The sequence below is a fragment of the Brassica oleracea genome, chromosome C2 (assembly GCF_000695525.1).
Source record: "Brassica oleracea var. oleracea cultivar TO1000 chromosome C2, BOL, whole genome shotgun sequence".
NCBI classification, from domain to species: domain Eukaryota; kingdom Viridiplantae; phylum Streptophyta; class Magnoliopsida; order Brassicales; family Brassicaceae; genus Brassica; species Brassica oleracea.
This window is the reverse complement of record NC_027749.1, coordinates 8,326,978-8,339,002: the sequence shown is the minus strand read 5'-3', so window position 1 is coordinate 8,339,002 and position 12,025 is coordinate 8,326,978.

Sequence of the window (12,025 nt, the reverse complement as noted above, 5' to 3'; positions counted from 1 at the left end):
TTGGGTTTGACTCCAAGTTTTGAGTCACACTTGGCAATTCTCCCTTCATTATATGAAGTAAACCATTTAATTTGTTCATATATATATATATATATATATATATATATATATATATATATATTTTCATTTGTATGTTTTCATAAGATGAAATGTAATTTTCACATAAGCGTTTATACTTTGGTTTTCTTGTTGTTTAATATTCAATAGATACATATGATCAATGAAATCAGCCATAGATGTAGATTAAGTGAACACAATTCATTTTCGAGTATACCATTCTATTTAATAATTTTACTAATACTTGTTATACCATCTAGTTTGCTCAATATTATTTTTATTCTATGTTATAAAAGACCATTAATTTCCATATCCTTGTCCGTCTGTATAACCATCACCATCATTGTCACTACCACCACAACCACCACCAACTCCATTGTCTATTTTACATATTTCAACTCTTATCACAGCTTCACCGACACCACCGTACTCACCTCCATCGATACTACAATAACCATCACCGTCACAATCCATAACTGCCCCTACCGTGATCACCACCTCCGCCGCTGTGACAATCACCACCACCGCGATAATTACCACTACTCACCATTCTTCCTCCATCACCGTCATCAACCATGTCTTGTAACCTCATCTTGTTCTCTTCTTCTCAATTTTAAATGTTTTCTGAGTAATGAAAATAATGAACCGCCGTATATACTAATATTCAGCGAGAGGATGTATTGGTATAATACAATCAATCCTTTTTCCAGGACACATGTGGAAAATTTGTCAATGTCATCAAATATCTTCTTTGCCATGTTCTTGCAATACACAAGGTTGAAAAGGAAAGAAAGTGTTATCTATTTAATTTTGTCAAATCGATAGCTATACTCTTAATCTTAATTCCAAAATTGGTTAGTTAGAAAATTAACCGTTTAAAAAAAGTCATGTTATATTTTTATTCTACGAAATGAACGTAATAGGAAATGAATGTAATATGACATACATATAAGCAAACCTTTTCGCAAATAATGTTCTAATAACTAATGTGATATGCATATTATCTTCATGATGATTTATGCTTTATTAATTATTATCCATTTCGTTTTTTTGTCAAAATGAATATTTATAACGAAAATTTACTTTAATGATGATATATGACTTATTAGATATTAATATATTTAAAAATATTGCTAAAAACATAAATATTTATAAAGAAAATTAATTATGCATGTCACAATTTAATTTAATGCTATCTCCTATTTAAAATAGTCATGTCACTTTTTTAGAATGAATGTTGTGATGAAAAATAAACAAATCCCTTTGTAAATAAGCTTATAAGATTTTAGTTTCAACAAGAAGAAAAAGAGAGTTTGACTTCAAAGTCATGTGCAAATTAATTATGTAAATACAAGACTAAAACAAGTCAATCTTCAATGAGATCATTGATGTATATATCATTCAAATCCGCTTACTATTGTTTGAGGAACATTCTAATTATTAAACCTTTGTCTCATGTGTTATTATCAAATTTGTTATTACTTATGTGTCATCAAGAGAGCTTTTTTCATAGCTTTTAGAGAATAACATGTTTTGTCTAGACTAATAACATGTTATGCCATTGGTGATTTAACATGATAACTAACCCTTACTTAAAATTGTCATGTTTGTTAATACTTAATATACAATACTTAAAAAATCAGTGTCTTGCGATATTTAAATATTGTATGCGTTAGATAACAATTCCTATAACTCTCTATTGGTATGTTTTATATACCATTCTTCAATTGTACATTATTATAGTCTCTATTGGTATATTTTATATACTTTTCTTTTACCATGTCATTACATAACAATGGATTTTTTTACCGTATTATGAAAATAAGATATCATTATAAGGTTTAAAAAATATTTATATCCTCGGAAATCACAGGTTAAATAAGAGAAATCTTAATAAGATATTGATATATGGTGTTTTTCACATCACTGTGTATATGCTTTCTAACTTGTTTTCATTGTTTTATCGAGTTAGTCTAGTCTTTTTAAAGTCATTTCAGATCTGGAGAAGAATGAAGAGCTAAAGGAAGAAGCATGAAGAAAAGAGCAAGAATTGGAGATTTATCCCGAAAAATAATCCGCGGAGCAGTCTGACGGTCGATCCTACCAGGAACAGCCAGACGATTGTTCTCGATAATTATGGAAGTTTCCATATCCTTCAAAGATTTGCCCTAGTTGCCGATTCTCGACTTTGAAGTCTAGGGGCGCCTCCATATAAAAGCGGCCCCTATCTATTTTATTTGAGGACGCTAGTTTTGCAAGAGACCTGGACCTTATTCTTGGATATTGCTATTGTATAAGGGAGACGGCTCCTCTTCTTGACAGAGAAGATCATCCTGAACCCCATTGTTTTACCTTTGATTTACATGCAGTATTATTCAGTTATCATGTCTTGTTCGTATTATTCAGTTATCATGTCTTGTTCGTATTATTCAGTTATCATGTCTTGTTCGTATTATTCAGTTATCATGTCTTGTTCGTATTATTCAGTTATCATGTCTTGTTCGTCTTGTGTTATGGCTGAGTAGTCGGCTAGCTTGTCTACGGTTCTAGGGTGTTTGTCACGAGGCTAAACATAAATAAGCAACTCTTTTGTTTCTTCGTTTATTCTAGTTCTTAATGCTAGTCCTAACCTGATCACTTACTGCTAGATCTTAGGCTCAATCACTCACTAACCGTGTAGTAGTTTACCTGATATCGAATAAATGAGCTGAGCATCTCTAGTCAGCGAAAGTAGATACTAAAGTGTTCAGTGAAACCATCGGACTTGATCTCTATAGCTTGTGATTGACCCTTGACCCAAACGACAGTTTAGGCGTCAAAGTCGAACCGCAATAGGAACAGCGCCACGACAGTGGGTTGTTCTACTAAGAGTGGTCCGTGTTCTAGATCATGTCTCAACGAGCTTGAATAAATGTTTGGCTAAGTTTTAACACCCGATGAGAAACCCTAGTTTGGCTTATCTTTAATATCGAATCTAAACCTTTTAAAATTTTTTACTTTACTTGCAAGTCACTACTTAATTCAAAACCCCATTTTTAGTTTTAGCTAAGTTGAAAGCTCATAAGAATAAAGTGTAGACTGGTCCTCTGGATTGAATCTCAAATACTACAATTATCACTGTTAACTTGACAGTAGGAAAGGTTCAGTTTTAGTGTATCAAGTTTTGGCGCCGTTGCGACGGGGACCGGATAGTTTACCTTTGTTTTTCAGTTCTATACTTAGTCTAAAGCATCTAACTTGCTTTTCTCTCTTTGTTCTAGCTGATGATCCAGGTGCATGACCAGTAGACATACTCGGAGCAATGCACAAGGACCATTATTCACTCTAAGTAACGAGGAGCTCGCAAGATTAGAAAGACAGAATAGACAACAACCGCGGCCTACTAACAACACAATGGTTGATCACGGAGGCCAAGACGATCTCACTGCTGCAATGGCGCTCATGCAACAACAGATGCAGCAGATGCAACAGACAATCAACGCACAAGAGGCTGCTCGCCAAGCAGCCGCCGACCTCGCTGCTCAGCTTGTCGAGCAACAAGGCGCTCCCATCGGAGAGCGGAACCTTCCGCGTAATTTCCCCATCACTCGCTCCGCAATCAATCCGCCTCCCTGCACTAGACAGGACTATGAAATCAAACCTGCTTTGATCAGCTTGGTGCAGAAGAAAACGTTCAACGGTCTCGCAGCTGAAATCCCTTTGGACCACATTGAGAATTTCGAGAGAGTCTGCAACTTCTCTCGCGCGAATAGAGTGCCACCAGATTACATCAAGTGCACGCTGTTCCCATTCTCCTTGGAAGGGAAAGCAGCTTGCTGGCTCGACTCGCTCCCAACCGGTACGCTCACTACATGGGAACAAGTCAAAGCGGCGTTCTTGAGCCACTTCTATACGAAGTCCAAAACCGCAGCTCTAAGGCATAAGATCTCGAATTTCAAGCTAAAGACCGACGAACCTTTCTATGATACTTGGAAACGTTACAAGGAATACCGAAGGGAGGGCCCTCACCATGGGTTTGAGGATGACTATATTCTGGAAATGTTCTATGATGGAGTGAGCTATGAATTTCGCAATGCTCTGGATTCCTCGAGCAATGGGGATTTCATGACACAAACAACACTAGGCGCATTCGCACTGATCAAAAATATGGCGTCCAGCTCCCTCAACAAGAACAAGGAACATGATCGCTCCAAAAGCGTAAACAGCATAGACGACCTTGCGGCTAAGTTTGACCAGCTGTTGAAAGGTAATCAGAGCCAAGTGTTCATCATGGAGAAAGCTGCATCAGAGAACAATGTTTCATACACTACAACTGAGGGAGACAACACCGTGGATGATCAGCAAGAAGTGAGCTACGTCAATGAACAAGGATGGCAATACAAGAACCACCACCCGAACCCTAACGTTAGGAACAATCCTCACCTCTTCTCATATTCCAAGGCTGACAATCCGGTTGACAACGCTCAGAACAGTCAAGGGCAGAACAGCGGCTATAAGAAACCATATCAGGGAAGAACATATGTCCTGAGCCTAGCACAGCATAACCAGTTCCAGAACCAGAAACAGCAAACTGCTCAACCGACCACTCCTTCGCCTACAACTGCTCCGCAAGATGAAATAAAGGGTCTAGTGACGATGATGCAGCAGCTGCTCCAGGGCCAACAGATTCAAGAGAAAGCGTTGAATCAAGTCACCACGGACATCAACTCCAGGATGAACCACATGTTCAATGACCTGAGTACCAAATATGATAACGTAGCCAGTCATATGCGCCAGATGGATGTTCAGATCGCACAAATAGCTGAGAGTGTCAAGAGGCAGCAAGGTACTCTACCTGGAAAGACCGAAAAGAATCCTAAGGAATGCAATGTTGTAGCACTAAGGAGTGGAAGAAACCTACCGGATACAATTCCCAAGAAGTTGTCAGCAGCGGAAAAGGGTAAGCAAAAAGAGGGTGAGCAACCAAGATCTGAAGCACTTCCTTTATCTGACGAGGAACCAGAACAGACTGATCCGACACCTGTCACTCCAACAGTTGAGCATGTTCCTCCGCGCGAATACACCCCCAAGGTTCCATATCCTGTTCCAGCAAAGACGTCTCGCAAGGATCGGGAGGAGACCAAGTGTAAAAAGATGCTGAAAGATCTAACTATCAATTTACCTCTTGTAGATGCGATACAAATTATCCCTTCTATGCACAGCTTAATGAAAGGGTTGATCTCTGGTAAGGTGACTGGAGACAGTGAGCTACTGATGGTTTCAAAAGAGTGCAATGCGGTACTTCAGAACAAGTCGATAAAGAAATTGGATGATTGAAATGGACTTTTCAAGGGTTCAATAATCAAATCATCATAGTAATTAAGATGTCAATCCATTTCTAAGAGTTTTGAATCAAAGAGAATTCAGGTTTTCAATTAAGCTAAATGCATTCAATAAGATGAGTGGTTTCAATCAATCTAACAGGTTTCTAAAGCAACTAAACAACAACTTTCAATCAATTGGAATAAGGAGGAATCATGAACATAGGATTTTGATTTCAGATGACTAAGATTAAATCTAAAATGGCAAGGTTTCAATCAATACATTCGCCTAAGTCTAGATATCAATTCTAAGCAAGTTCTCTTCCAAGATAAAAGCTCATTTACTCTCATGATCAAACATCAAATTCCTTTGGTTTGTGTCAATCAAGCAATCATTAAGGATAGATCATTCAACTTTCTTAACTCCCCTAACATCAAATCCCATTGGTAGGGTAAGCTAAGAGCTTGATGAGTTGGCTTAGACATTTCATCGAACACCTTCCGGGCAATGAAATGTCTAGAGTTCTAAACCAGAATGGCCAACTCAAGCTTAGCATTAAGATCACTCAATCAAGCAAAGAAACTCATTAATCTACCTCTAAACATTCTATATCATCATTTAATCATTATAAATCATCCTCACCCATGAATCCAAAGATGATTACTCACTCATAATCTTGGTAGACACTAGATCATTAGTTGATCCAAATCTAAACATGATTAATGGTCAAAGTAATCAAGCAAAGATAAGAAATTACGATCAAGATTAGATCTTTCACCCAAAAGTGGTTTTTGATTTGATAGAAAACAAGATAAGATCCTAACATTAGGTTTAGAGAGTATTTATATGACTTCTAAAACAACAAGCATGGGTTGACCCAAGATAATTTGGGTAAAAAGTTGGTAAAGACAGAAGCGCAGATTTTTCTAAGTGTCGCAGCTGGTTTTTTACATGTCATTTGGCCGCTACAGAAGGCCGCTGCACACTCCAGCGGCATGTTTCTTGTCGTTTGGCCGCTGCATCTTCCAGATATCGGGCATGGAGTAGTGGATTTCTCCAGCGGCTTGTCTTGGCCATTGCATTTGGCCGCTGGGACAGTTGGGAACTCGTCTTATGAACCAAAATCACCTTTCATGTCTCTAAACCATCTCTAAAGGTTTCAAACTCACCAAATAGCATCTCCATCACCTAATAGAGACAAATGTATATGCAATGCACCTAAATCTACTCTAAATGCATCTAAATGGACAAATTTAGAACTAAAATGATTGCTAAAACTATGTAAATACACAAGATATCAATGATCCAGGCAAGTTTGTTCTCTCCATACAAATCGGGAGAACTGTATTCGCATGTTCTCTATGCGATATGGGTTCCAGCGTCAATCTCATGCCTTACTCTGTGGCAAAATGACTGGGCTTCACAAACTTTAAACCGACAAGACTCTCCCTGGTGTTCGCCGACAGATCAGTCAAGGCACCGGTGGGTATTCTGGAAGATCTTCATGCCGAGTGGGGAACGGAGAAAGACGAGAGCAATCAGAGCAATACCTCTGGAGCAGTCGCTTCAAAGGACGCTTGTAAGCTGAGCACGCCTCGCGACGATCCATGGAGCGAACTGAAAGTTCCAAAGATCGAGCTCAAATCCCTCCCTACGGGGCTCAGGTACGCGTTCTTAGGGCCAAATTCTACTTATCCTGTTGTTGTGAATTCTGAACTGAACAATGTGGAAACAGCTAAACTCCTGTGTGAGCTGAGAAAATACCGTAAGGCATTAGGTTATTCACTAGCTGACATTCATGGCATTTCGCCTGATCTTTGCATGCATAGAATACACCTAGAAAATGAATCGATGACTTCTATAGAGAATCAGAGGAGGTTAAATCCAAATCTAAAAGATGGTGTAAAGAAAGAGATAATGAAACTTCTAGAGGCTGGTGTGAATTATGCCATCTCTGATAGTAACTGGGTTAGCCCTATTCATGTAGTTCCTAAGAAAGGTGGAATAACTGTCATAACAAATGAGAAAAATGAACTGATCCCTACTCGAACAGTAACTGGACATCGCATGTGCATAGATTTTCGCAAATTGAATGTTGCGACTCGCAAGGATCACTTTCCATTACCTTTCATTGATCAGATGCTTGAACGATTAGCTAACCACCCATACTATTGCTTTTTAGATGGTTATTCAGGTTTTTTTCAGATCCCTATCCACCCGGATGATCAGGAGAAGACGACGTTCACGTGCCCATACGACACGTTTGCATACGGAAGAATGCCATTTGGCTTGTGCAATGCTCCTGCGACATTTCAACGTTGCATGATGTCTATTTTCACTTACTTGATTGAGGATATAATGGAGGTTTTCATGGACGATTTCAGTGTCTATGAAAGCTCTTTTACTGTTTGTTTAATCTGACCTGATTGAGGATATAATGGAGGTTTTCATGGAAGATTTCATTGTCTATGGAAGCTCTTTTACTGTTTGTTTAAAAAACTTGTGCAGGGTACTGCAGCGCTGCGAGGAGAAGGATCTAGTGCTGAACTGGGAGAAGTGCCACTTCATGGTTAGGGATGAGATTGTTCTTAGGCACAAGATCTTTGAGAAGGGGATCGAGGTCGACAAGGAAAAGATTGTAGTCATGATAAGTTTGCAGACACCAACATAAGTCAAGGGAATAAGGAGCTTCCTGGGGCACGCGGGTTTTTACAGGAGATTCATCAAGGATATTTCAATGATCGCAAGACCACTCATGAGACTGCTCTACAAGGATACCAGATTCGAGTTTAACAGCGAATGTTTAACGGCATTCCACACGATCAAAGGAGCCTTGATCAGTGCACCAGTCGTTCAGCCTCCAGACTGGGACTTACCCTTCGAGATCATGACAGATGCTAGTGATTTCGCGGTAGGAGCAGTGCTGGGACAGAGAAAGGATAAAAAACTGCATGTGATCTACTACGCGAGCAAGACGATGGATGAAGCCCAATGCCGATATGCGAAAACGAAGAAGGAGCTTCTGGCCATAGGCTACGCCTTCGAGAAATTTAGGTCCTACCTAGTAGGATCTAAAGTGATAGTGCACACAGATCATGCAACTCTAAAGTACTTGCTAACGAAGAAAGATGCCAAACCGCGCCTGCTCCGATGGATCCTCTTACTCCAGCAATTCGACCTTGAGATCAAAGATAAAAAAGGGATTTAGAATGGAGTCGCCGACCATTTGTCTAGAATGAAGATCGACGACGAGACTGTTCTTGATGATAGTATCCCTGAAGAACAAGTCTACTCGATTGGTCTGTATGCCGAGAACATCCCAGATACTCACGCCACAGACTGTTCTGCTGATTGTTCCGCGGTAAGCTTCTCTGATTGTTTTGCGGATTGTTCTGCCGACCAGGAACACTTTGTTGCGGCTATAAAAAAGAGGTACTCCCACCTACCGTGGTTCGCTGAGATAGCTAATTTCTTAGCAGCAGAGAAAGAACCAGTTGAGTTTTCTGGGAATGAGAAGCGAAAATTTCTAAGGGATGCAAAACTCTACTTTTGGGATGAACCGTTCTTGTATCGACACTGCAAAGATGGAGTGTTTCGACTCTATGTTCCGGAAGCTGAAATTCCGGAAATCTTGCTTCATTGCCATGGTTCTTCTTATGCCGGTCACTTTGCAGCATTCAAGACCGTCTCCAAGATCTTGCAAGCTGGTTTCTGGTGGCCAACAATGTTCCGAGATGCCCAAGCTTTCATCTCCAAGTGCAGTCCATGCCAAAGACAAGGGAACATTAGCAAGCGGAACGAGATGCCCCAGAACTTCATACTCGAGATCGAAGTGTTCGACTATTGGGGGATCGACTTCATGGGACCATTCCCACCATCGTGCAAGAACGAGTACATTCTAGTGGCAGTGGATTACGTTTTCAAGTGGGTAGAGGCAATCGCCAGTCCCACTAATGATGCGCGGGTTATAACCAAAATGTTTAAAACCATCATTTTTCCTCGGTTTGGAGTACCTCGAGTGGTCATAAGCGACGGAGGCACACACTTCATCAACAAGGTCTTCCAAGGGCTCTTGAAGAAGAACGGTGTCAAGCACAAAGTTGCTACGGCATACCACCCCCAAACAAGTGGCCAAGTGGAAGTGTCTAATAGGGAGATCAAGAGCATCCTGCAGAAAACGGTCGGAACTACACGCAAGGACTGGTCTTTAAAGTTAGATGATGTGCTATGGGCATACAGAACAACCTACAAAAAGCCATTAGGGACCACTCCATATCATCTGGTCTATGGCAAAGCCTGTCACCTCCCTGTGGAACTCGAGTACAAGACGGCATGGGCTGTCAAACAACTCAACTTCGATATCAAATTAGCCAAGGAGAGGCGTTCCATTCAGATTCACGAACTTGAAGAGATCAGGCACCTGGCTTATGAAAGCACGAAGATCTACAAGGAAAAGACCAAATCCTATCATGATAAGCGGATCATCTGCAGAAGCTTCGAACCAAATGATCTAGTCTTGCTTTTCAACTCCAGGCTGAAGCTCTTCCCTGGGAAGCTGAAATCCACGTGACCAAAGCCTATCATGATAAGCGGATCATCTGCAGAAGCTTCGAACCAAATGATCTAGTCTTGCTTTTCAACTCCAGGCTGAAGCTCTTCCCTGGGAAGCTGAAATCCACGTGGTCCGGACCATTTACTGTCAAGGAGGTCAGACCATATGGAGCCGTGGTCCTACTGGCTCCGAATGGAGGGGAGTTCGTCGTAAATGGTCAGCGTCTTAAGCCATACCTAGCTGATACGACAATCGCAGCATGAGAAGAAATTCCCTTAGGCGATCCATCCCCAGCTCAATAGGCTTATCAAAGTCAAGCTAGTGACTTAAATCGAGCGCTTGGTGGGAGGCAACCCACTGGTAAGTGTAAATATGTTTTTCTTTTCATATTTTGTTCCATTTTGTTTTTATTTCTGTTATAAGAAAAATAAAATCGAAGACTCCCGGAGGAACAGTCCATGGACTGCTCTCGCTGGAGAACAGCTGCTCCTCCAGGTAAGTTTTTGACACATAAAAAAAATATATAAAAAGAGAAGAGGAATCGGTTAGGGTTTGCCTATTTAAGGTAACTACCCCACTTCCCCACTTAGCCCCACATCGCCGCAAACCTCCTCCCCATAAGTTTAGAACCCTAAAATCGAAAACCTTAAACTCTCAACCTTTTCCCAATCGATTTTGGTTCTAACCCCTTGGGATTTCGAACTTAATCTGTTTTTCCAGCACTCTCTCAAACGAACAAGGTAAAACTCGAACTCTCTCCAATCGCAAATCGGGGCTCTCTCATATTCCTCTCAAGCAATTGAATCGTTTTTCATGGAATTATACTTCGATAAGTTCATCCGAAGATTGCTAGGAAGATAGAAGATTCATTGTAAAATAATGAGAACCGCCTTGTTTCGAAATTGAATTGAGAATTGCAACTATTCATGATGTTGATTGTTGGTTGATGCGGGTAGAATTTAGGCTATATAAGGGTCGTTGTTATTCATGTTGTGATTTGGGTTGTTCGAAAATTGAATGGACTTGGATTTAACTGAGAAATGGTGAAGTTCCATCGTTTTCTACACGACTCACGAACATCACTAATGCATAATTCATCGTTCTGTTTTGCAGATGGCTCCGAGAACAAAGCAAAAGACGATGAAAACCCCGAAGATCACCCGCGAGAACTACGTCCCGCCTGTGGGCCACAACCCCCCGGCCTCTTATTCATGGCCGCGCGTTGGAAAGGAGGGTCAGACGATAGATGTCGACGACCCAATGCTCCTCACCTTCAACTGCGAAGGATGGGACAAGGAGTCTGCGCAAAAATACAACACGCTTCTCAACACCGAGATCTTGCCAACTCAATTCGGTCACACCGAGATCCTCGCTGCTCTTGGATTGACACAGACGTGTTCGAGACACTCAATGAATTGGGGATTTCTCCCCTCTGTTACCAGACGCACGAACTCTACCTGGACCTAGTGAGGCAAGCGCTCGCTATAGCTCATATCGGCTACGACAACCCTCAGGCACCCACGTATGAGAACTGTTCTTTCTCATTCATGGCCGATGGCAAGTTCTGCTCCCTTTCACTTGACCAGATCAATGAGATATACGAGATCTCGGACGAGCGAAAGGATGTGGCAGTGGAGAACAAGTTCACTCCAACGGAGCGGTTTTGGGACCTTATAGCAACCGGAAGCGGATCATTCGCCTCTAGGAAGGCGTATCAGTCCCAGATCAGAAACCCAACGCTGAGGGTAATCGCAAAGATGGTCTCCAACCTCCTTTTTTGCAAAGGATCAGACCTCAAAGGTCACCAAAGGAGAACTGCAAATGCTGTACTCGGGTCTTGAAGATGAGATCCGCAGGTCGCGAGCTGGAATCCCATTTCAGCATGTGCAGACCAACCCTGGCTTCCATCTCATCTGGATGTTCTACACATGAAAAGACTTCCTACTCAGGACCGACAACAATAAGGATCGATGTGGCAGCTTGCTCACTCCGTTGTTCAAACACTTCAGGATCAACCTCCAATCCTACGCGGTCAACTACAACATTGAGTATGTGGACACTCCCTATCTGATCTCGTGCCACATCCTCCGCGAAGAGACCACATACAGATTCACG